The 22025-nt window shown below is 40.3% G+C and overlaps 1 protein-coding gene and 1 long non-coding RNA gene across 3 annotated transcripts in view; one reads left to right on the top strand and one right to left on the bottom strand.

The window, feature by feature from the left end:
* Positions 1-22025, top strand: part of LOC137341643 (guanine nucleotide-binding protein G(i) subunit alpha-1) — a 208946-nt gene that overhangs the window by 43092 nt on the left and 143829 nt on the right. The window lies entirely within an intron of this gene.
* LOC137341863 (uncharacterized) lies at positions 9679-19801 on the bottom strand. 2 transcript variants are annotated; one of them, XR_010967141.1, is made up of 4 exons: positions 19636-19801; positions 15280-15359; positions 10795-11060; positions 9679-10054 (listed from the first exon to the last, which is right to left on the bottom strand). It is a non-coding gene; the product is annotated as an uncharacterized lncRNA (long non-coding RNA). The 2 variants fall into 2 exon arrangements; XR_010967142.1 differs by lacking the exon at positions 10795-11060.

Below are 22025 nucleotides of genomic sequence, written 5' to 3'. Positions count from 1 at the left end.
ATACAGAAATTGGCTGATTGTGTTTATGTGGAGTCAACAAATAATGGAAATTAGTCTCTGAACCAGATCAGATTTTGCTGAGGCAGACAGCAGTTTTTCTAACTTCACACCAGACATTGGGAATCAGATGTAATTATTTCTAGACCTGTTGCAAAATGGTGACCGAGCTATTGTCAGCACAAAACATAAGCTATGTAGAAACGCGTAGAATAATATTTTATTCTCTTTTGTTGACTATATAGAGAATACTTAATGAAGAATATAAATTATGCCCTAGAGGTGGATTATCTCATGTATCCCATGTGTTCTATTTATATCACATGTTATTTAAGTACTTTAAAATAATAAATGTTAGATGCAAATTTTAACTTCAACCAGTGGACTTTTTCCTGTAATGTCAGCGTGAAATAATGCTGTCATAGTGCACGTAATGATGTGGAATAAGTTAATACTATTTAATAAAGAAACCAATGTTATTGAAGTCCTGTAAATAAGGGCAGCGTGTCTCAAATTCTTTTTCTTTGCCTATTAAAGTGAACAATATCATGTACAATGCTAATCCATATTGAAACAGTTGGATATCATAAATCTTCCACTTCAAGAATTTTTGCACTGGACCGTTTTAAAAACAAGTGTTGCACACTTTCTCTATACAGTGAACATTTTTCAACCTGTAGTAGTGTGGCTACAATATTTTTAGTTACAGTTGTGGAGGGACCATGCTGCGGCAGATTCTGCTGAAGTATCTGGGCCAACAACTCTGATGGCTTGAGGATAGACACTGCTGGCTCTTCTCCCAGAGCAATTCTAATAAGGGAACTATAGGTCTTTATCAGCTGTTGCCAGCTTTATTCACATGTGGGCCAATTTTTCTTTTGTCTTGGTTCTCTACATTACAACAGTGACTACAGTTAAAAAGTATTTCATTGGCTATAAACACTTCGGGACATCCTGAGGTTGTGAAATGTGCTATTTAAATGCAAGTTCGTTCTTCTTCTTTCTTTCAGCTCCTTCCAGTATTTTATTCACCTGTTTCTCCTCGCTGGCAAGTGTATGTTCAAATCATTGGCTGTTTTTGAAGATCAGTAAACATTGATTCCAACTAGAAATCCATAAATGTTTTCCATTGTCTGGTACCCTCTCCAATGCTTGTATATGCTTTTTTTGTGGCATTGTTTGTTACCAGAAGAGTTTCTATATGGCAGAAACAGCCAGCATGGAGGTAGAAGGAGAATATCTTGCCTGAAAGCTTTTGACGATGTGCCATATAAAAGACTGCTACTTAAAAGCGACATAATTCTAAGATAGAACATTTGGACTAGATCAGAAGTTGGTTACTAAATAGAAAAGGGAGTACCCATGAGAGAAGCAGTGTCAGATTAGGAGAGATGTTAAGAGAGATCCTTCAGGAGTTGCTTCAACCCTAATCATTATGGTCTACATTAATGACCTGGATATCAAAACTAATGTAAGCTTGTTGAATTTGCTAACTATCACAAAATTAGGGAGCGTGGTAGGGGCAGAAGTAGTAGCAATAAATTTGAGTGATGAGAAAAAAAATTAAAGAAGTTCAAGCTGTACAGCTAGAAAGGAAGGTTTGAAGTTACAAAATATTACAGAACAGCCAGCACAATCCTTGAATATTACTTCAAAATAAGCCTGGAAAGTAGGACCAACGGTTGCACATTCAAATTATGAAAATATTGTTTAAAACCAATCTATTAGGAGAAGCTTCTTTACTCCAAGAGTGAGAAATGTTTTGAATAATTGATTAAGAGGGTAAAAATAGAGTATGAGAATAAACTTGCAAGGAACATAAAAGTGGACTGTAAAAGCTTCTACAAGTATGTAAAAAGAAAAAGATTAGTGAAGACAAATGTAGGTCCTTTACAGTCAGAAACGGGAGAATTTATAATGGGGAACAGGGAAATGGCAGAGCAATTAAACAAATACTTTGGTTCTGTCTTAACGGAAGAGGACACTCATAACTTTCCAGAAATGCTAGGGAACCAAGGGACTAGTGAGAAGGTGGAATTAAAGGAAATTAGTATTAGTAAAACAATAGTGCTGGAGAAATTAATGGGACTGAAAGCCAATAAATCCCCAGGGCCTGATAATCAGCATCCCAGAGTACTAAAAGAGGTAGCCATGGACATAGTGGATGCATTGGTTGTCATCTTCCAAAATTCTATAGATTATGGAACAGTTTCTGCAGATTGGAGGGTGGCAAATGTAACCCCAAGGAGGGAGAGAGAAAACAGGGAACTACAGACCGGTTAGCCTAACATCAGTAGTAGGGAAAATGCTAGAGTCTATTGTAATGGATGTGATAACAGGACATTTAGAAAATATCAACTGGATTGGACAAAGCTAACATGGATTTATGAAAGGGAAATCATGTTTGACAAACCTACTGGAGTTTTTTGAGGCTGTAACTGGTAGAATAGAGAAGGGAGAACCAGTAGATGTGGTTTATTTGGATTTTCAAAAGGCCTTTAATAAAGTCCCACATAAGAGGTTAGTGTGCAAAATTAAAGCACATGGGATTGGTGGTAATATACTGGCATGGAATGAAAATTGGTTAACAGACAGGAAACAGAGAGTCGGAATAAATGGGTCTTTTTCGGGGTGGTGGGTGGTGATTAGTGAGGTACCGCAGGGATCAGTGCTTGGGCCCCAGCTATTCACAATATATATCAATGATTTGGATGAGGGAACCAAATGTAATATTTCCAAATTTGCTGATGACACAAAATAGGTGAGATCATGAGTTGTGAGGAGGATGCAAAGAGGCTTCAAGGCAATTTAGACAAGTTGAGTGAGTGGGCAAATACATGGCAGATGCAGTATAACGTGGATAAATGTGAAGTTATCCACTTCGGAAGGAAAAACAGAAAGGCAGAGTATTATTTAAATGGTGATAGACTGGGGAATGTTGATGTACAAAGGGACCTGGGTGTCCTTGTACACCAGTCACTGAAAGCAAATATGCAGGTGCAGCAAGCAGTTAGGAAGGCAAATGGTATGTTGGCCTTCATTGCAAGAGGATTTGAGTATAGGAGCAAAGATGTCTTACTGTAGTTATACATGGCCTTGGTGAGACCACATCTGGAGCATTGTGTGCAGTTTTGGTCTCCTTAACTAAGAAAGGAAATATTTGCCATAGAGGGAGTGCAGCGAAGGTTCACCAGACTGATTCCTGGGATGGCAGGACTGTCGTATGAGGAGAGATTGGGTCGACTCGGCCTGTATTCACTCGAGTTTAGAAGAATGAGAGGGGATCTCATTGAAACATATAAAATTCTAACAGGGCTAGAAAGACTGGATGCAGGGAGGATGTTTCCCCTGGCTGGGGGGTCCAGAACGAGGGGTCACAGTCTCAGGATACGGGGTAGGACATTTAGGACTGAGATGAGGAAAAATTTCTTCACTCAGAGGGTGGTGAACCTGTGGAATTCTCTACCACAGAAGGCTGTGGAGGCCATGTCACTGATTATATTTAAGAAGGAGCTAGATAGATTTCTAGACACAAAAGGCATCAAGAGGTATGGGGAGAGAGTGGGAATATGGTATTGAGATAGAGGATCAGCCATGATCATATTGAATGGTGTAGCAGGCTCGAAGGGCTGAATGGTCTACTCCTGCTCCTATTTTCTATATTTCTATAATCTGCCATGTGTGGTAGCAGAGGCAGAAGCATTAGGGAAGTTTAAGAAGAGGCTAAATGCGATATAGAATGGGAGAAATAGAGTCCCAAAACAATTAGCTCCCATGGATCAAATGGCCTTTTCTTGTCTTTGACTTTTCTAATGTTAATTACTGCTCCTGCTGGAGTCAGACATTTTGATTGTGTTATGTCCCAATGAACGTAGATTTAGCCTGCTGAAAATCTGAGTCTATTTGAATACACAATAAAAACCTGTATATAGCAGGTTAAAAGTTAAGATACATTCACGTCTAATTTCTATAAATTTATATGTAGCATGTATTTGCCAACATACTCTAGTGCCACTGAGTTTGCAGAATCTGGCAGTAAAGTGCAAAATACAAGTCGTGACTCACATCCAAGATGTATTGTTGGATAAATCTTTGCTCTGCAGGATATGCACCAGCGTACAATTTTATTTTAGTCTAACTGGATTTATAGATTTTAAATTAATTTGTCAAGTCAAATTTCTTCAGAACAGTCTCTAATGAAATGAAGTACAGGACCATCAAACTCAATTTTGCTGTCTGAGCAGGGAAGTCTAAAGGGATTTGAATGAGAAATTGCTCATATTGAGCCTGGAGCACACTGGTAGTGTTGTGTTCTCCAGGTATCAAATCTATAAACCTGCCAAGCTGTTGATATAATTATATAGCTACAGTTAAAATAGTTACTATTGAAGGATTGGAACAATTAATAGAAGTTATTTTAAAAATCAATAATATGTTGATGGTTTAAGGCAAAATGCTATAAAGGAAAACTAATGAATTTATAATTGTGTGAAAGAATGAAATGGAACAATTTGTGATCACCTGATTTGATATTTGTGCATTATCATGTGATCTGTAAATCCAGCCAAAATCTACTTTTAAAATTTAACATTTTTTTAAAAGGCTATAACTTGACTTCTCTTCTTAATTATTGCCTGTTTTGGCAGTTTTGGGTTGCAAATGGAATAAAATAGGTTCTTAAAGGCTATGCCTCAAATCCATCGCTAGAAAACTGCACCAGAATAATTCTCCCAAAAAATTGCAAAGCCCCTTTAAACCCCTCCACAAGTCCAATCTGCTGCATTTAAATGGGGGTCAAGAGGACATAGTTAACCCCTATGATCCCACTTCTTAATTAATTACAGCCACTGTATGAGTGAGACATAGCACCTTGAGGTGGTCATTTTGTTTGCTGCTACTGAAGGTTGTGTTACTTTGCCTGTATCGGTATTTTAACTCTCCTCGATATAAGGAAATGGAACAGGGGAGCAGTTAAAATGAGAGCCTCCATTTCCCGTTCCATTCCTGCCAATCTTCGATATTAATGCTGCTGGAAGCCTCATTCAATGTATGCATATCGGAGTTCCATCGGATCCCAATGGAATTTCAAATGGTTCCTGCAAACATCGCCCCTCTCCGTTGCCGGCGGGTAGCCTCTAGGCTGCCTGATTTTCATAAGAACATAAGAACATAAGAAATAGGAGCAGGAGAAGGCCATATGGCCCCTCGAGCTTGCTCCGCCATTCAATCAAATCATGGCTGATCTTCAACCTCAACCCCACTTTCCTGCCCGATCCCCATATCCCTGGATTCCCCTAGACCCCAAAAATCTATCCATCTCAGCCTTGAGTATATTCAATGACTCAGCATCCACAGCCCTCTGGGGTAGAGAATTCCAAAGATTCACAACCCTCTGCGTGAAGAAATTCCTCCTCATCTAAGTCTTGAATGGCCGACCCCATATCCTGCGATTATACCCCTTAGTTCTAGACTCTCCAGCCAGGAAAAACAATCTCTCAGCATCTACCCTGTCAAGCCCCCTCAGAATCTTATATGTTTCAATTAGATCACCTCTGATTCTTCTAAACTTCAGAGAGTATAGGCACATTCTACTCAACCTCTCCTCATAAGGCAACCCTGTCATCCCAGGAATTAATCTAGTGAACCTTTGCTGCACCGCCTTTAAGGCAAGTATGTCCTTCCTTAGATAAGGAAACCAAAACTGTACGCAGTACTCCAGGTGAGGTCTCACCAATGCCCTGTACAACTGTAGTAAGACTTCCTTACTCTTGTACTCCAACCCCTTTCCAATAAAGGCCAATATGCCATTTGCCTTCCTAATTGCTTGCTGTACCTACGTACTAACTTTTTGTGTTTCTTGTACAAGGACACCGAAGTCTCTCTGAATTCCAACATTTAATATTTTCTCAGTATTTAAAAAAATTCTGTTTTTCTATTCTTCCCACCAAAGTGAATAACCTCACATTTCCCCACATTATACTCCATCTCCACCCTCTTGCCCACTCACTTAACCTGTCTATAGCCCTTTGCAGACTCTTTTTGTCCTCCTCACAGCTTACTTTCCCATGTAGCTTTGTATCTTCAGCAAATTTGGATACTTTACACTCTGTCCCTTCATCAAAGTCATCAAAATAAATTGCAAATAGCTGAGGCCCAAGCACCAATCCTTGCGGCACCCAACTAGTTACAGCCTGCCAACCTGAGAATGACCCGTTTATCCCTACTCACTGTTTTCTGTCCTTTAACCAATCCTCTATCCATGCTAATATATTACCCCCAACCCCATGAGCCCTTACCTTGTGTAACAACCTTTTATGTGGCACCTTATCGAATGCCTTTTGAAAATCCAAATATACTACATCCACTGGTTCTCCTTTATCTACCCTGTTAGTTACACCCTCAAAAAACTCTCATAAATTTGTCAAACATGATTTCCCTTTCATAAAACCTGTCTAATCATATTATGATTATGATTTTCTAAGTGCCCTGTTACCATTTCCTTAATAATGGATTCCAGCATTTTCCTATGACTGATGTCAGGCTAACTGGCCTGTAGTTCCCTGTTTTCTCTCTCCCTCCCTTCTTGAATAGCAGGGTAACACTTGCTACCTTCCAATCCACTGGGACCGTTCCAGAATCTAGAGAATTTTGGAAGATCATAACCAATGCATCCACTATCTCTGTAGCTACCTCTTTTAAAACCCTCGGATGTAGGTCACCAGGTCCAAGGGAATTGTTAGCTTTTGGTCCCATTAGTTTGTCTAGTATTTTTTCCTCCAGTGATATTAATTGTTTTAAGTTCCTCACTCTCATTTACCGCTTGGTTCCCTGCTATTTATGGTATGCTTTTTGTGTCTTCTACTGTGAAAACAGATACAAAACATTTGTTTAACGCATCTGCCATTTCCTGATTCCCCATTATAATTTCTCCTGTCTTAGCCTCTAAGGAACCAATGTTTACTTTTGCTACTCTCTTCCTTTTTACATACTTGCAATCCATTTTTATATTTCTTGCTAGTTTACTTTCATATTCTATTTTCTCCCTTTTTTATCAATTTTTTGGTTTTGTTGGTTTCTAAAACTCTCCCAACCCCCAGGCTTATTACTCTTCTTGGCAACATTATGGGCCTCTTCTTTCAATTTAATACTCTATTTAACTTCTTTAGTTAGCAACGGGTGTATCACTCTTCCCGTAGAGTTTTTATTTCTCAATTGAATATATATTTGTTGAGAATATTTAAATATTTCTTTAAATATTTGCCATTGCTTTTCAACTGTCAAACCCCTTAATTTAATTTCCCAATCTACCTTTGACAATTTGCCTCTCATAACTATGTAATTGGCTTTACTTAAGTTTAAGACTCTAGTTTCTGACTTAAGTATGTTACCTTCAAACTCAACGTGAAATTCTATCATATTATGATTGCTCTTCCCCAGAGGTTCTTTTACTGTGATATTACTAATTAACCTTATCTCATTACACAATATAGGATCTAAAATAGCCTGTTCCCTGTTTGGTTCCATGAATATTGCTCTAGGAAACCATCTCGAATATATTCCATGAACTCCTCTTCCAAACTACTTTTGCCCATTTGATTTGTCCATTCTATATGCAGATTAAAGTCCCCCATGATTGCTGCATTACCTTTGTTACAAGCTCTTATTATTTCATGATCTGTCCAATGGTATAGCTACTATTAGGGAGCCTATAAACTACTCCCACCAGTGTTTTCTGCCCCTTGTTATTTCTTATTTCCACCCATACTGATTCTACTTCCTGATCCTCCGAACCAAGATCCTTTCTCACTACTGTCCTTGTGTCATCCTTTATTATTAGGGCTACACCCCCTCCTTTTCCATTCTGCCTGTCTTTTCTAAATGTCATGTACCCTGGAATATTTAGTTCCCAACCTTAGTCATTTTGCAACCATGTCTCTGTAATGGCTATTAGGTCAAACCCATTTATCTCTTTTTGTGCAATTAATTCATCTATCTTGTTATGAATGATCCATGCATTCAGATAAAGAGCCTTTAATTTTTTTCTGCTTTGACCTTACTTGTTGTTGCACTATTATTGGTAAACTCTCTGTCCCTTCCTGCCACACTCTGCTTATCTTTACCCAAGTCACTACACTGTTCTATTGTCTTAACTTTTCTCATTAGATTTCTAAATTTCCCCTCACCTGACCCCTCCCCCCCCTTTTTAGTTTAAAGCCCTATCTACAACCCTAGTTTTTTGATTCGCCAGGACACTGGTCCCAGCCTGGTTTAAGTGGAGCCTGTCCCATCGGAACAGCTCCCTCTTCCCCCAGTACTGGTGCCAGTGCCAATGAATCGAAACCCCTTCCTCCCACACCACTCTTTGAGCCATGCATTTAACTCTCTGATCTGTTTGTCCCAATGCCAATTTGCACGTGGCTCAGGTAGTAATCCAGAGATTATTACCTTTGAGGTTCTGCTTCTTAATTTAGATCCTAGCTCCTCAAACTGCCTTAGCAGAACCTCATTTCTAGTTGTACCTATGTCGTTGGTCCCTAGTTGGACCAAGACAACTGGATCCTTCTCCTCATGCTCCAAGTTCTTTTCCAGCCACGAGGAGCTGTCCTTACCCCTGGCACCGGGCAGGTAACACAGCCTTCGGGACTCTTGGTCGCGGCTGCAGAGAATAGTATCTATCCCCTGACTATACTGTCTCCCACCACTACCACATCCATTTTCACTCCCCCCACTTGAATGGCTTCCTGTACCACAGTGCCATGGTCAGTTTGCCTATCCTCCCTGCAGTCCTTGCTCTCATCCATGCAGGTAGCAAGTACCTCATACCTGTTGGACAAAGTCGAGGGCCGAGGCTCCTCCATCACTCCCACACATCCTTACCAGCTGCCATTTTTGGCCAGAAATGACCAAGCAGCTGACCAACGAGATTCAAATAAGGCCTGGCAGTTGAAATCTGCCAGGCCTCTGACTTACAGCCCCACACGGGATTGTCTTCTGCTCCTGCCAGCTTCGCACTAGGCGTTAAAATTGGCTCTTAAATCTGTAGCTTTTTCCTTTCTCATATAATTTTTGTCTGCAAAAGAATATAGAGCTGTCACATTATTCTGCAGTTCTGGAATTAAAGTAATTTAGAGTAGAATTATTTCTAATTGTGCTGAACCAATTTCTCTTTAACATAACCTTATGTCTCCTTGGAGATGTGGGAAACGTTAGTAGCTACTCTGCAACAATATTTCCTTTTTATTTGCCAGGACACTTCTGTTACCTATAATTGTTAATTATAAAATCCTTCAGTAATACGCATACTTTGGAAAAGGTTCAGTTGTTTCATCTCACACTTTGCGTTTGACACTGCTATATATCATTATTTCAATACCACCGATAGGAACACTCTAAAATGTGCTTGTGGAATGTACAATGATGATGTGAGCACACAACCAATTAGTTCAGATTGGGATTTGTTTTTAGCCTTATCCCATATCGACCAGATAGCATACAGTTTATCTGTAGAGCATGGAATATGGTTGCATTTACCAAGGTGCCCATAGATGAGTTGCATATTGGGGAGATTTTCTCTGTTCATTAACACATTTACCTAGTGTATAGAACAAACCTACCCCATTCCCTGAGTTTTAATTCAAGACAATTTGTACCTATTTTGACTATTTCATTGTAAAGCTCAAATTTATTGATGGGTTTTTAGATACAAACAAGTTGTCAAGGGGTTCATTTCTAATTTCTGAACATCAAAAATCAACGACAGTTTGGTTATTAGTGAACAGTTAGCATGGTTGAATGTATTATTATTCAAAGAAAACATAATATTGTAACAATGGTGAACAGACAGATTTGTCACTGAATTACTCCACCAACCAACTCCATGTTCCATCTCAACACATTAAAACATGACAACCCTTTACAGACTCGATATAGAAGTATCCTTGTGTGTATTTGTAATGATTTTCTGTTACACTCCTTATGTACTCTCCAAGTGGAGTCTCCTATAGGAATCTTCATTCAGTTTTCATATTCTCTTCCAAAGCTAATTTACTTCTCCCTACTAAATATAACAAAAGGAAGCTGATGAGCAAAATCATTAAAAATAGGTAATGACTTTCCTTTTTCCTTTATTGCAGCTTATAGTTTTGCTCAGAAATAAGGCCTGCACCTCAAGAGCACCCACCCCCCCACAAAGATTGCTAGTTAAGGATTAAGGTCTTGTTAAAAACCAATCTGCACAGGCTCTTTGAGACTAGCTAAACTTGAGACAATAAAGGAATCTTCGCTTTGTACTCTTATTTAAACCTGTGAGTTAGGAATCCATAGAATAAGCAACATGCCAGACTGTCCTGGGATTTCCTGCAGTGGGATAACTAGAAAGTTACACCAAAATTTATGTTGGTTTCTATGGTGATTTTGCCAACTGGTATTTACGTTAAATTTCCAACCTATCTCATTAGCATATGCCAGAACTTAAATACCGGCGTAAGCAAGTGGAATCAGCCTAAACAATCGGTGCTCGAGGAAAGCTCAAAACTTATGCCATATTCCTTCTTTAAGTCCCCCTTAATGTGTGAAAATTAAAGTTTGAAGCCATCAAACCATCATTTATGCACATTAGGCACAACGTGTTTAAGAAAATGCAATCATTGAGCCTTTTCAATGTTTAATGTAACTCATTCTGGTACCATAATAATATATTCAAAGATACAGAAAATAAAGTGCAGGTCTCAGAGAGGAGAAATTTTAAAAATTGCCTTAAAACACCAGAAATATGACTTCAGGTCCTGTTGCACTTACAATTTTGGGTAGAAATTTGCAGCCCGTTCAGAATTGGCATAAATGCAGGAAACTTGTGAAGTCTGGTCTTTTGCATGGGGGTAGAGCTATATTATTGAGCTGCAGGGGGCTCCAGCAGATGCTTTGCTGAATCAACGCAAAAGATCAAGGAAACTTGGACGTAGAGTAAAAACCGGTGTAAGTAGCATGGACAAATTTCTTCCATGTTTACACCATTGTTTTGGTGTAAGTTTCAAGGAAAATCCTGGCCACTGTTCCTACAGTACCTGCAGAATTGGAACAACAGAAGTTTCACACCACAGCTTAGGTTGATCAGCAAACAAAATGAGCCCATGAACTATTGAAGCCAGAGAGACTTGTGTGAGAGAATCTCCTGTGTGAGAAGGTCTCATTGCACAGAGCTTTTGCAGAGCTCTGCGTCTGTGCACCATGGAATTCTATATCGAACATATAGCAGTTACAGTTATGGAACCGCTGCTGGCTTTACTTTAGTTGTTCCTAACTACTGTCCAAGTCTGATGTACTATGGAATGAAAAAAAAGCTTCCTGTCCCGCACATGGAAATAATGACAGACTACAACATATAATTCAAATAATGCATCCTTATTTAGCAAATGAGTACAGGTATATCCAGCATACCTACAGCAAATCTTAAATGTGTTTTCCTTCAGTGCTTTATTGTACCTCTTGTGATTGTGAACCTCTCTGTATTGCATCCTCATGTATCCTGAGTGTAGTTGAGTGAGTAACAATGAGGGTTGATGGTCAAACCAACTGGTAAACTACCTGGAATTCAGATGGTCTGCTATCTGTAACTGTGATGCACCTATCAAAGTGCCAAGAATGATGTAGTCGCTAAGGTTCATTCCGGAGACAATGCCTGCAGTTACTAATGCAGGGCACCATGATGGTCATGCCAGCAGCAGTCCTTGTACTTCTCCGTACATTGTTTCATGAGATCAGAAGGACTGTTGGAGTGTAGAACAGGGAACCCTTATGAATCCTTTATGAACCTCTCCCTGATGGTTGCCTTTAAACTCTGATAACATTGGCCTTAACTCTTCCTTGAATCTTGATAGATGCTCCTACTTTACACAGTTGACATTGTTGCTTTCTTTACAATGATGGAATGCACACAACTTATAGGAACAGGAATAGGCCATTCAGCCCCTCGAGCCTGTTCCACCATTCAATGAAATCATGGCAAATCTGTATCCTAACTGCATCCACCCGCCTTAGCTCCCTATCCCTTAATACCCTTTGCTAGCAAAAATCTATCAATCTCAAATATAAAATTATTAATTGAGCTAGTATCTACTGCTTTTTGTGGGAGAGAATTCCACACTTCTACCACTCTTCGTGTGAAGTGTTTCCTAACTTCTGTTCTGAATGGCCTGGCTCTGATTATGTCCCCTTGTCCTAGACTTCCCCATCAGCGAGAATAGTTTCTCTCTATCTACCCTATCAGTTCCTTTCAAAATGCTAAAAACCTCAATCAAATCACCCCTTAACCTGCTATTTTCCAGGGAATACAAGCCTGGTTTATATAATCTCTCATAATCTAACCCTTGGAGCCCTGGTAATATTCTGGTGAATCTACACTGCACTCCTTCCAAGACCAATATATCCTTTCTAAGGTGCAATGCCCAGAACTGTACACAGTACTCCAGATGTGGTCTAACCAGGGCTTTGTGTAGCTGTAGTAAAACTTCCTCACCTTTATATTCTAGCCCTCTAATTATAAAGACTAACATTCCATTAGCCTCTTTGATTATTTTTTGAACTGACTACTACATTTTAGTGATCTTTGTACAAATCTCTCTGGACCTCCACTGTTCCCAGCTTTTCACCTAAGATTTTGATTATTTTTTTGTACCTGACTATTATATTTTAGTGATCTGTGTACATATACCCCTTAATTTCTTTGGACCTCCAGCTTTTCACCATTTAAAAAATACTTGGATCTATCCTTTTTTGGTCCAAAATGGGTGACCTCACACTGACCTGTGTTGAAATCCATCTGCCACAGTTTTGCCCACTCACTTAATCTATCAGTGTCTCTTAGTAATTTTATGCTCCCTTCTACACTAATTATGCCACCAATCTTTGTGTCATCGGCAAACTTGGATCTATGGCTCTTTATTGTGTTATCTAAGTCATTAATAAATATAGTAAATAGTTGATGCCCCAGCACAGACCCTTGTGGGACACCACTAGTCACTTCCTTACAATTTAAGTACATACCCATTATGCTTACTCTCTGTCTTCTACCGCTTAACCAACCAGGACAATAATTTACCTTCGATTCCATGAGCTTTAACTTTAGCTAACAGTCTCTTATGTGGAACTTTATCGAATGCCTTTCGGAGGTACATATAAACCACACCCATAGACATTCCCTTTTCTAATATTTTAGTTACTTCCTCAAAAAATTCAATTAGGATCATTAGACATGACCTACCCTTTACAAATCCATGTTGGCTCTCTTTAATCAGCTTGAATTTCTCTAAGTGCTTAGTTAATCTTTCTTTAATTATAGATTTCAATAACTTCCCCACAACAGATGTTAGACTAACAGGTCTATAATTTCCTGGTTTCTCTCTCACCTTTCTTACTCACTTCTTCCATCTCTTGTACTGCCATGGGTGTGAAGTGTCGGCTCAGCATATTCCATGTGTTGCAACATCCTCTGCTAGAAAGCAGATCCACTAAGCTGACTATCCTGAGAAAACTCATGAGGGGTAGGCAGCATCCTGGACCTTCACTCAGGATCTGCTGACCTCTGCACCAACCTTGTTTGCTACATTTTATCACTTTTCATTCATGGGATGTGGGCATCGCTGGCGAGGCCAGCATTTATTGCCCATCCCTAATTGCCCTTGAGAAGGTGGTGGTGAGCCGCCTTCTTGAACCGCTGCAGTCCATGTGGTGAAGGTTCTCCCACAGTGCTGTTAGGAAGGGAGTTCCACATTTTATCACTTGTACCTCACCCTATACTGTCTCATTCACATCACTAGTGGATGTATCTGGGCTGCAGCTTATTACTTCTATAGGTGATGTTGCTGGGTGCTTTTGTAAGCAGTGTGGTTCCAAGCGCCTCTGCAGACCACTTGATTGTGGTGTTCTGTGCAGACAGCAGATGGGACATTATTAGTACCTAAGTGCACATATTCATTTAGCTATATTTTTTGTGTACATAACCCATTTAATATTTGTGTACCTATTGCATCAAAACCTATGTGCAATCGCAAGTATTTGTACACAGCATAGAATATTCATTTTTATAGTACATACCAGGTGGTCTGTCAGAAACCTAAATATCCTAAGCACCAGCACCTTACAGTGTTTCCGTGTACATGACCTACACAATTCTATGCTCATATGCAATTAATAGGGAAAATCTTATGCTTTTATGTCAGCAGTGGAGGTGTAAAGTCAGTCTTGGGAGCCAGATGTATGGCTAGTCATAGGCAATATCAATTCTCCATCCATTTCACACTGCTTGACCACTTGTGATCGGGCATGAAATCTGCGTTCAGCAGTCTCACTGAAAACTACTGAGGTACTGATTACCATATAATGAGCAACATAATTAGCTGCTTAGGGCAGCACATGGTTCTTTCAGGCTTTACTCCAGAAATACACTTAATGCGAGTAATGCTTGCTAAAAAGGGGCATTCCATATTTTATGAAGTATATTAAGGAGTGCAGATTTCTCACAATGCTATGCTCCCAGTTTGATAGGACTGAATAGCCTAATTTTTAAAGGGTTTCGGAAAAGTTTATTTTTCATTTATTTTCTGTTGCAAAACTTTGCTATAGGTTAAGTGTGCAATTCACATCTATTTATTTCCATTCATATTTGAAATGCTGGCATAAGGTTCCCCATGAGAGCTGTGCTGCATTTATGGTTGCTAAAGGAAGAGGAGGAGCGAAGGAGAAATGCCCAGCGGATCATAAAACACTGAAGGCACATTTAACGCACCATTAACTACCCTCCAAATTGCACATATTACCTGAGGCAATTGTACTTCAACTTATATGAGAAACAATGCCTCAGGAGACTCTGCTTCTGTAGATGGACTGTAACTGAGTTATGTTGCATGCATCAAGCAGAACTTCAATCCTGCTCCCCCACAGGCATGGCACTGCCAGTGGCAGTGGAGGTCCCCACAATGATAAGACAGGAAGGCGTACACCATCTGGAATCCACCATCTGGAACCTCAGAACTTTAAGCTAAAATCCAGGAAGGAGCAGGTGCATAGAGATGTTTAATTTTCCAGGAGAGCATGCCCTAGAGCACTCCTTCACCCTCAGCTTCACACCCTCAGCTGTTAGCTTTAGCTTGACTCATTTGGTACCACTTTTGCCTTGGAGTCAGAAGGTTGTAGGTTTAAGCTCCCGAACTTAGGTACAAAATCTAGGGAAACAATCCAGTGCAGTACTGAAGGAATGCTGCATTATTAGAGGTACTGTCTATTTACCTGCTCAAGTGTGCAGAATGGGTGCCACGGCACTACTTGAAGAAGAGCAGCAATTTTTCCTGATGTCTTGGCTAACGTTCCTGCTCAATCAATACCACAAAAAATAGATTATTTGGTTATTAATTCATTTTCTGTTCGTGGGACCTTGTTGTTTAATGTATTTGCTTACATAACAATGGTGACTGAATTTCAAAAAATAGTAATCCATTGGCTGTACCTAGCTTTGGGACATCCTAAGGATGTGCTAAGTGCTATATAGATGTAAGACAGATATGAATCCTCTGAAACAACAGTTGGGACAAATCATCTCTCAATGCCTTCTGTTAACAACAAGGCAACATGATTTGCTGGCAATTTTAATCTGTTTCAAGCAAATATTAGCTCAAAGTAACAAAAAAAACATCTTAGCAGTCCTTGCAATGAGAGCCTTTGGCTGAATATGTGAAAATCTCATGAGAAATGTCTGGTTGAGTTTGAGGTTTAGGATGCCTGCCAGTAGAAGGATTAAAGCACATGCTTAATATTGCCAGTATGCTGCTGATCAACTCTTCTGAGTGCTTAGTACTGAAGCTAAATACAAAGGAGGAAAAGGTTCCATTCTGAAGCAGTGTAGAACTTTGCTCTAATGAACATCCTTCAGAATCATTAAAGGACAAATCCTGCTGAGATTTTTTCAAATATGCAAAATGTTCTCTTGAAAAAAATGTTTTAATGTCTTACATCCTCTAATAAATCCATTTTAATATGTCCTGTGGCCTAATGCAATAGAACTTACATTTATAATAATAATGATGATTGGAAAAAGTGCTTTTGGTAATGAAGATTTAAGTATCCAGATGATTGCTGCACATTGAATGGAAGCACTGGTCTTGATGATGTAAAACAATTAGTGATGACTCTTGTTTTGAAAATACATAGAAACCGCTGACTGAAAGAGCCACTGGTTGATGAGGAACAGTAGAGCCCACCCAAATGAACAGGACCTAGTTTGGTAGACCAAATTCTGTGTTTCTTATTTCCTTTTTTAAGTATATTTTATTTGTCTTAGTTATTTTCAAAGGTTTATGGAGCTTCTCAAATTTAAACAATTATTCAAAACATTTATTTAAGATTTAGAAATTTACAGTACCTAATTTAATAATTTTTAGTGAGGGTCAACAGCCTCCTCAGCAGAAACACACCCTTCAAGGAAATGTATTGCATCATTCCTCTATTTTAGCATAGACCTCCAGTCCAGCCCAATGGCCTCCCTGACACCATATTCAACTGTGACTTTCTTTTATGACTCACCAACCTCAAAATACACTTAGCTTTACTGTATCCTTTCCATGACCTTCACGGACATCCATTTCACATGCCTGTGATTGCAAATGACCGTCCTGCATGAGCGAACACTGAGAAATGGTGTCCAACTCCCAAATTAATATTTTAATGAAGCTCCTGTCTGTTTGAGATGGGCATTCCTTGTGGGCAGTGAGCTGGTGTAACGGATTTCTGCCCACTTTTCTGATTTTTCAAGTGCAATTTGTGCAATCCTGATCAGAAAATGTTGGTTAGTAAGTCCTAGCATGACAGAAAAGAATTAGAAACAGGCGTGATGAAAATAGCTCAATAGAAAAAGCATGACAGAAAAGTATCACAAGAAGTATGTGTTACACTTAAAGAAAGGGGAGGATTTTGACTACCGGGTTTCTGGCAGAATTCCATTCTGGCCAGTTGATTTCCCACCTGGCAGAGACAACTGCTGGGCCTCATTTAAATGCTGCCTATCCACTTCCCGGATGTGAAGAAGGCACAGAGCGGCTGTCAGAAGGTGAAGATTGGGTGGCCCTTGACTGTTGCCGACTTCCAGCTTTGTGGCGGAGAGGGGTTTTCGGGAGGGTCTCGCGTGAGGGGAGGGGTCCAGGGCAGGGGAAGCTGTGGCACTCTTGCTTCACCTGATCCTACAAAGGAACGTTTTAGACTTACCAGAATGGCCTCTTCTGTCTTCAGATCAGTTGTAGACCTAATTCTGCCTAGCGGTAAAACCATGGTGGCTTCAATGCTCAGCTGTGGTTAAATTTGCATTGAGGTCTTAATTACACAATAGGATCCTGATTTGCATAAACTTAAAAGGCCTGCTTTAGGTGGGCTCTTCATCTGCTGCAAAACTCTGCAAGTTAACATTGCAAATGGGTCAGAAATGGTTGAGATCTGACCAGGTAAGTAACCTACTCGTTTTTAACTGCCCAGTCGCCCGGTTTCCCATCGGGCGGATGGGGTTAAAATCGACCCCAAAGTGTGTGCTCTATGCAAGACTTTTAATATATTATAGATAGATGTATGAAAATCAATCCATGAAGTTAAAAACTTTGTCTGGCAGGCCTGTCTCATAACTCCCCATCCTGTTGTTCTCTTTTCTTCTACAACAAAGGAATAAATAAAAGCAATGGACAATTCTCAGCTGTGCTTTTTGCTTCTTTCAAAGAAATAATACCAGTGTAGAAAGTGGATCTGTTCATGACTGGAAGCAGAAGTACACCAGGTCACACTGAGGTTTAGTAATTATCTTTAAAAAGTTTTGAAGATGAATGGATGTTGCCAGTGAGTAAGCAGACAGCATTTCAATAAGGATGCTGAGCAGATAGGGAGATTGAGCAAGACGAATGGTACTGTAAGTGTTTTGCTTGTGATTACTGAAGTGTATATTTTGTGCAATTGATATTATCTTCTGGCCCACTTACTGCTGAAGAAAAGCTCAATCAAGCCACTATCAGTAATCAGTAGCTGTGGAAAGAAACAAAGTTATTAGCGAGCAAAAATGAACAAATTATCAGTAAATCTAGAAGGGATTGATATTGTAACTGTTTTTACTGTCCAGGGCTACATCAGTTTTAAAAGTTTTTAGGTCTGATCTTACAGGTAGTAAAGAGAAATATGCCACAACAGGATTTAGCTTTTGCTCTAAATGCATTGATGTGAATAGATAATCATGAGCTCATACAGATTTTGTGTTGAACAACAGATAAATGACAGAAAGCATCTCGTACTTTGTTGATCAAAATTGGGGCTTTCTTTTATTTAATGTGTTAAAGATGTACATGTCCATTGGCTACACATTTAAAGAGAAAAGATGTCATCAGACTTGGACAAGAGTCACATCTGTAATTGTGAAAACCTTCAATTTTCAAGATGCTGGACTTGGAACACAATTTTTAATTGTTTTGTGATCTGTATATTTAAATGTTCCTTTAGCAAATGTAAAATGCATAAAAAGTTTTTGGCTATTTAAATAACTTTTCCAGATCTACCATTTATCGCTCTTTTGGTATGAAGTGCATGTTTTATTCAAACTATTAATCTGTTTCTGTATGACCCACTCTTTGTTGTAGTTCCTACACATTTTATTGTCTTGAATTCTGCCTCCCTGTATTCCAGAGAAAGAGATTGGCAGGTATGAATATAGATTAACAATTCCAGGCTAATTCATGTGTTATATTTGGCATCTCCTGACATCTGTGTAAGTGAGGTGAACTAAACAATTCTACCTGTCTGTTCAAATAGTGTTCATTTTTTTGCAAAACGCTGATTGTTACTGCATGTGCACAGGTGCATACGTAAGTTGATATCATGTGGACTTGCATGTGCAGTGATGTCCCAAAGTTTGAAGGGAACGAGAGCAGCCAGTGTGTGCAGCTTGCTTCATTTGGGTGCACAACCTGTAATATTATAGTGCCAAATTTGTACCATAACAATAATGTGCTATAGGACAATCTCGGCTACCAGCAAAATGAAGTGCACTGCCCGTGAAGTATTATATATACTAGTGCATATTAATGTTTATGCCTTGAGACTGTCCATTGGTGTGCTAGCATCTGTAAGAAAGATGGTCTGTTGCTTTTGCTACAATCACAATCATCGTGGACTCTGGGGGGAGTTTTAACCCCCAAGAACGGGTGGGTTAGGGGTGGGTGGGAAGTTGAAATAATAGAATTTTATAGTGCGACAACAATCCGGCTCCAATGGGCTGACTTCCAGTTTTAACGAAGGCGGTTCGGGGGCTGGGCGACCAACCCCCCCCCTCTCAGGAGGCGGGTTGGCCAGTGAAACCTTTTAAGGAGGTTGCGTACTCCATTTTGCCAAAAATGTTATTTTTAACCCATGGAGGCCGGGCTTCCTGGGCCGCGGAATTCCCGACAGCTAATCTCTCTGTACACCCAGTGATCGGACACCGCGATCCCCGACTCCCCCCACCTGCCCGCGATCTCCGACTCCCCCCATCCACCACCAACCCCCCAGGATCTCCGACTCACCCACCCACGATCTTCGAATCCCGTCCCCCCACTGCGATCGCGCCCCATCCAAACTCCGACTTACCTTTCATCCGCTCCCCGGCTGCTTTCCCGCCTGACAGGCATCCAGCCTGTCAATCATGCTGGCTATCGGACGGGGAACCTTTTGAAAAATTTTAAAACAGGTCCTACTCTTAAATTCGGTAGGACCTGCGGGAAACCCTTACCTCTGGGTTTCTCATCCACAAACCCTTCCCCCACCCCTCTCTTCCCGGCTCCAGGATAATATCGCGGCCTCTGTCTCAACACTGGCAAGCAAAATAACTCTGTCACTTTTCCTGATGCAATCGCAATAATGGTCTCATTTGTTAAAAGTTACATTTTAAAATGGAAAGCTTCTCAAACTGACCTGCCAATTTCCTGTGATTAGACTATATCTGGGTTCAGCCAATTGGTTTGGTGTCTATCTCTGCATTCTGGGTGTTGGTTGTAGCTTCAGTTACTTTCATTGAAACTGAAATAGGTTCTCAGGTGGCTGAATGTTTAATGACGCTCACCATAAAGACTGATTTATTTAACTATTTTATTATTCTTTGATTATGTTCATTAAAACTTCTGTTCCTTTTTTCATGAGAAATCAATACCCTGCCACAGCTCCAAAACAGCCCTAAACAAAGTCACAAATCACATCCTCTGTGACTATAACCATGGTGCACTATCTCACCTTGTCCTCCTTTACCTCTCTGCAGTCTTTGATGACACCAATCTCCTCCAATGCTTAGAATCATAGAATCATAGAAGTTACAACATGGAAACAGGCCCTTCGGCCCAACATGTCCATGTCGCCCAGTTTATACCACTAAGCTAGTCCCAATTGCCTGCACTTGGCCCATATCCCTCGATACCCATCTTCCCCATGTAACTGTCCAAATGCTTTTTAAAAGACAAAATTGTACCCGCCTCTACTACTGCCTCTGGCAGCTCGTTCCAGACACTCACCACCCTTTGAGTGAAAAAATTGCCCCTCTGGATCCTTTTGTATCTCTCCCCTCTCACCTTAAATCTGTGCCCCCTCGTTATAGACTCCCCTACCTTTGGGAAAAGATTTTGACTATCGACCTTATCTATGCCCCTCATTATTTTATAGACTTCTATAAGATCACCCCTTAACCTCCTACTCTCCAGGGAATAAAGTCCCAGTCTGTCTAACCTCTCCCTGTAAGTCAAACCATCAAGTCCCGGTAGCATCCTAGTAAATCTTTTCTGCATTCTTTCTAGTTTAATAATATCCTTTCTATAATAGGGTGACCAGAACTGTACACAGTACTCCAAGTGTGGCCTCACCAATGCCCTGTACAACTTCAACAAGACATCCCAACTCCTGCATTCAATGTTCTGACCAATGAAACCAAGCATGCTGAATGCCTTCTTCACCACCCTATCCACCTGTGACTCCACTTTCAAGGAGCTATGAATCTGTACTCCTAGATCTCTTTGTTCTATAACTCTCCCCAACGCCCTACCATTAACGGAGTAGGTCCTGGCCCGATTTGATCTACCAAAATGCATCACCTCACATTTATCTAAATTAAACTCCATCTGCCATTCATCGGCCCACTGGCCCAATTTATCAAGATCCCGTTGCAATCCTAGATAACCTTCTTCACTGTCCACAATGCCACCAATCTTGGTGTCATCTGCAAACTTACTAACCATGCCTCCTAAATTCTCATCCAAATCATTAATATAAATAACAAATAACAGCGGACCCAGCACCGATCCCTGAGGCACACCGCTGGACACAGGCATCCAGTTTGAAAAACAACCCTCGACAACCACCCTCTGTCTTCTGTCGTCAAGCCAATTTTATATCCAATTGGCTACCTCACCTTGGATCCCATGAGATTTAACCTTATGTAACAACCTACCATGCGGTACCTTGTCAAATGCTTTGCTGAAGTCCATGTAGACCACGTCTACTGCACAGCCCTCATCTATCTTCTTGTACGGCTAAGGGGACTACCTTTGCTTGGTTCTACTCTTACCTATCCAAAAATAGCCACAGGATCTCCAGCAATTGCTTTTCTTCCCGCCCCCACACTGTTGACTCTGGAGTCCTCCCAAGGATCTATCCTTGGCTTCCTTCTCTTCCTCATTTACATGTTGCCCCTTGGCAACATCATCCAAAGATATGGGGTCGGCTTGCACATTGACACTGGTGACATCCAATTCTACCTCTCCACTACTTTTCCTGACCCCGCCATCACTTTTCTCAACCCCTCCTGTGCTTTCAGACTGCTAGTCTTGGATGAACTATAATTTTCTCCAGATAAACATTGGAGAAACCAAAGCCACCTTCGGCCACCGCCTCAAACTCTGTACCCTTGCCACCAATTCCATCCACCTCACCAGCTGCTGTCTCAGGCTGAAGCAGGCTATTAGCAATCTCGGAGACCTATTCGATCGTTCAGCCCC

The sequence above is a fragment of the Heptranchias perlo genome, chromosome 24, assembly GCF_035084215.1.
Source record: "Heptranchias perlo isolate sHepPer1 chromosome 24, sHepPer1.hap1, whole genome shotgun sequence".
Lineage (NCBI taxonomy): Eukaryota > Metazoa > Chordata > Chondrichthyes > Hexanchiformes > Hexanchidae > Heptranchias > Heptranchias perlo.
Note: the sequence above shows the minus strand (reverse complement) of the source record. Positions and strands in the feature narration are given on the sequence as shown.